Source organism: Lepisosteus oculatus, chromosome 2 (assembly GCF_040954835.1).
Source record: "Lepisosteus oculatus isolate fLepOcu1 chromosome 2, fLepOcu1.hap2, whole genome shotgun sequence".
Lineage (NCBI taxonomy): Eukaryota > Metazoa > Chordata > Actinopteri > Semionotiformes > Lepisosteidae > Lepisosteus > Lepisosteus oculatus.
Window position 1 is genome coordinate 42903695 of NC_090697.1, and position 5404 is coordinate 42909098.

The following is a 5404-nucleotide window of genomic DNA, read 5'->3' on the forward strand; positions in this document are numbered from 1 at the left end:
AATATCTGCTGACATGGAAAAAGCATTCAGATTTCCTGCAGCACAAAAACAGGAAAGATTCTCAAAGCAAAAACTGGGCAACAACAGCAATAACAAGCACAGAAATGGAAAATGCTCCACTATGTCCCTTGACAAAACCATCAGGAAATGGAGATATAAGCCTCTTTAGACTTAGACATAATATTTTGGCATTATCCACTGATATAAAACAAATGACTGAATTAATCATAAGGAAGCTGGTGAAAAAAAGGGAAGGCAACATGTATCTGCTTCTATTAATCTAATATAGAAATTTGTCTTTAAATGGTGCCTTGTCTCAAGCTGAATGCCAATTTTATTTCTTCATCTTTTTGTAATCACTGTTTTTAGGGTTTAGCCCTGACAATCCTTTATCATGGCATCCACTCTCCATGTGGATTACAGAATTCAATTTGAGCTGGTGCTTGCCTTAGACACTATAGATTGTGTTATACACTTAATTACAACGTACCATCTAGTAGAGAGATTCACAAAAGCCCAGTTGACATGCCATTCCCACTTCTCCACTTCTCTATTTTCCATCATCATACACTCTTTAATAAAAACAATCACAATTTTTAAATAAAATATATTTTTTATTTTATTATTAAACTTTTCTCTTTTCCATCATCATACACTCTTTATTATTTCTTTGATAAAATACAACAAACAGAATTTTTGTTGGAGAAATAAAGGAGAAATAAAGGCATTTACCTTCTTGCAGATATTTTAAGGAGGATGATCTCCACTCAATATGAAATTTTAATACAAGACACTCAGCTCTTTTTTGTTACTTACAGTACATCTGTAAACTGCAATGCCTGCCTAAGGTGTCTCCTGGGAATGAGACAACCTAATCACCCCATGCATACGGTATTTTACTGGGTTTCTGGAGCAAATCAAACTTGTAATTCTTTTTAATGTTTCTGTCATTCTCATGCCCATTATAATGCCCTTCACAAAGGCAGTTTCTTTGAAAAAGAAGTACAATGCTATAATATCTGCTGGTTTAATTTCGGAAGCAGGACAGTTTAGTTCAGAGGTTGGCAACCTTTCAGAAGTGTTGTGCCAAGAGTTACATTGCTTCAAACATCATTGATGCATTTTAATGTCAGTAACAGCCCTACTTACATATTGCAACCAGTAAAGGTTTATTCCATGCTGAAAAGATGAGAAAGGAAACACAAAATGTTTTGGCTGTGGAGCCTTCTTCAGGTGTGGCTGTTACGATCCGTGCCTCTCGGCAACGGAAGAGGCAGAAGTAGGTGTAGCCCCTATCCATCAGTTCACCTATCAGTTTTCCCATTCACCACCACACCCCCGTCTCATCCTACTTAAACACCTGTCCTTCCCTACCTCGTTGCTCAGTATTGGTTTTCCCTATCGAGCTTCCTGGTTGCGCTTCTTCTACTCTGTATTTGTCTTGGATTTCGGCTTACGGTTTTTCGGATGTCAGCTTGGATTGGTACTTTCGCTCTGTCTTGGATAACTGGCTACCTCTGGATACTCGGACTGCTCTACGGACAACGACTTCGGATCACACTTCGGCTTCGGTACACGTTCCCTTTCGGATATCTTGCTCCCCCTGGACTCTCGGCTCGTTCCTACGATTACGGTTTACTTTCGGTTTACGACTTGGCTTTGTTCGCTCCTGCAAGTGGGTTCACTCACTAGTTCGGTCCCTATTACCGAACTCGTAACAGTGGCACCCGAATATTAAAATATAATAATACAGTATATACAATAAATAAATACGCCTGTCTTGTCATCTAATGTGAGCTTTGCCCTTGCTTTCCCTTGTTGAGTTCTACAGTCTCTGGCTCGTAGCAGAGTTTGAAACTGGCAGAGCATCAAGCAGATCAAGCAATGAGAAAATTCACTATTTTCACACTCTGGTCATTGCATTACTAACCTCATTATTCCACATTTTCTAATGAATAATACAATGAACATTTACTGTGGGGGTGGCCTATGTGATCTGCAAAGATCTTTCTGAATCCCTTCTGTTTTCCAACCATAGCAGGGACACCGTAGTCACAGAATATATTTCTTTATGTAAGTTCCCCTTTCCTGAAAATGATAACTAAATGACTTAAATGTTGGAAACAAAAGACTAACCCTACTAAAATAATGCATTAAAAAAAACAGGTGAATCTTTTTTTCTGTGCCAAAGTGCTTTCATTGAGTAGCTTGTTGCAGAGAATTACAGAATAGTCATAGCTTTCTTGTTTTTTTTTTAACTTATTGGCTTATTAGACTTTTACAGCATTTGCAATTAAAAATCCCTTTGTGTGTCATTAATGGCATCCATGCTGTAGGTTGATGATTCCTGGAGTGGTTGTTAAAGGGACTTAGGCCTTGGGCACAGTAACTGTAATTGTGAATTGAATCCTGATGTAATTAAATTACCTTTCTAAATGCTTTTGCCTTTTGGTGTTTTAAGCAGGAGGTGTTGGAAGTTACCACAGTGATAACTGGCTTGTGGTGGCTAAGAATTCATACAGTAGGAACTTTTTTTTAATCCTTTGATGTCAATTCTTCCTACCATTGTGAAGCAGAATTCATCAAGTGTTGGATTCACCATAAATAAGAAATGTGGGCTAGATGTCGATTAATTTATGCCAGATCAGTTTTTCCCTATGATGTATTGTTGCAATATGAATGCAATATGAATCCTGGTTATGCTGTTCTTTGCCTTTGTTAATAGTTACCTTACCTGGTTTTTATTTCCCTGGTGAGTCTGTCTGACATTGTTGTCTTGTCTATTAGTCTTTCTGTATGATGTGAAGACCTGCCACTCCTTTTGTGTTACTGTAAATGCTCTGTGTTGTAGACTCTTTACAGTTCTCAGAAAAAGTTTGCGAATTTACCTATAGGAAATATAATTTCCTATTTTACCCCTGTTGATCTGCAATGGGTCTTTTCTTAAATAACTAAAAGTTTTCATATTTACCAGTTCAATGTTTTCTGAGATGCAACAGATGAGAAATAGAAGAAAATGAATAATTAAGAATCTGTGTATGTGAAATAATAAGTGAACCCCAAGTGTACACACAATTAAGGGAGTAATTAGAATCAGGTGGTTACATAATTGGGTACCAATTAAGCAAGGTCTGAGTCTGAGTAGTCTTGTCCTATATAAGAGTCATGTAATGATAGTGGTATAATGGTAAGAATAGGTCTTCATAATTCATGTTAGATCTTAAGAGACTTAAAAGAACTTAAAAAAAACAGTAGTGGATGCTCATCAGTCTGAAGAAGGTTACACAACCATTTCAGACAAATACAAGGGAAAATATTCAAGAAGGGAGTGACTATACCCATTACCTTTCATTCTTCCAAGATCACCATAAGATCATCCACGAGGCCACAAAGAATGTCAGGGAACATAAGGATCTGCAGGCCTCTCTAGCAAAACATAGTGTTCATACCTCAACCATTACAAAAGACTGAGTGGGATTAAGTTTTCAAGGGAGGATTGCCAGAAAGAAAATACTGCTCTCTAAAAAGAACTTTGCTACCCATCTCACGTTGTCAGAGACCTGGGTGACCTACAGAACTACTGGAAGAATGTTCTTTGGACGTACATGTATAAGTTTACATTTCTGACCCCACCGAGAAAAATTTTGAGTTGAAAAAACAAATTCTGCTTTCCTACAGAACAACCTGATCCCACCCTCAAACATGGTGGTGGAGTGTCATGGCATGGGGCTTCTTTTCTGCCTTGGGACCCGGTTGGCTTGAGTCATTGTTGGAATGATGAATTTGAAGATCTACGAGCAATTCTGGGGGATAATGTCAGGCCATCCATTCATTTGCTGAAGCTGAAGCTTCAAAGTGGAGCAATAAAACTTACCTAAACAGATTGGTAGTTCAAGAAGAAAGTTTTCATTTTGGATTGATCAAGAACTGCTCATGCAAGTAGCCCCACACTTGTACAGTATGTAGCCCTAATGACTTGACACATGTCATTAGGAAGATGAACAAAATTCCTATGAGATGTTGATGTGAGAGACTGATAAACAACAACAAATAATAACTAATTAAAAGTCATTGCTGCTCCAGTAGCTGCAATAAGTTACTGAATCTACGGGTTTACATAATTATTCACACAAGGATAGTTAATTTAGACTTATTTTGTTGAATAATATATATATATGTCTTTGTGTTATATGTTTAATTAGGTTATAATCATTTATTATTTATGACAAAGTAATTAAATTGTAGGACTAACATAAGAATGAGAACCAACTTAGGGGGTTACCAAACAGTTTCTTGACATGGTATATTGCAAACTGATAATTTCAAACCAACATAATGTAGAGAGCAGCAATAATATGATAATAATAAAATAATCATCATCATCATAACTAGCGGATTATTATTTGTAGAGGCAGACTAAAACATTTTAATACATTCAACCACAATGTTTTACAATAGATTTTTTAAAAGGATTTTATCATGTTTTCTATTGTGCTTTTACAACTGTTCTGGGTGAATAATTGCATTTAATGAATTGTTGTTTCACTATCATGTTTTATTTGATACTTTCCAATCAGTGTTTCCCCATAAGGAATTGTATGAAAGACGTATGTACAGGACTTTGTTAATCCATGATGCGATTTGTTCTTTAACCGGCATCAGAAAAATATCCTTGCACTATACTTTACATACATTTACTGTATGTGACTGCTTATTCCTTTGTTGTTGTTTAACCTTGATCTTTATTCTCCCTGCAGAAATAGTTTTTGAAAACTTTCAGACAATATACAGTACGTACAAATACATTTATACCAAGAGGTTTAACATGTTCTTGTCTCCTTCTTGTCCCGAGAGCTTCAGAAGAGTTCAATAGCTTCAAGCAGACTTGTAAATGTAGTTCTTATGGAAAAGATCCTACACATACCCTAAGCTTTGGTGTCAAACATCCAGGAGGATATACTGTACTGTAGTATCCTTTGGTTTTTGTTTCAACCTGAGTACTTAATTAAACAATTAGACTAATCGTTGTCTGATGATTAGGACTAATGACTAGACAGATGTAAATATTTCTTAAGACCGTTCACAGTTCATTTCACACCTTATAAAAGGTACAGTCACATCTAAAACACTTCAAAGTGTCAATCTGACCTCAAACTCAGATTGAAGTAGTGTATTACAGTTATGAGATAATGAGACCAGCTCTGTAACTGAGAGCAAACCATAAAAACCAAAACAAAATAGGCCTTCAGGCTGGCAAAGATAACTTCAAAAATTAGATCTTGGTTAAACAAGGATGTTCAGGAAAATAATTAAAACATAGTTTAATTATTTTATATACAGTATTTAAAAACATTCCCATGCCATCTGTATCAGTTTAATAAAAATGCGACCCAGAAACATATGG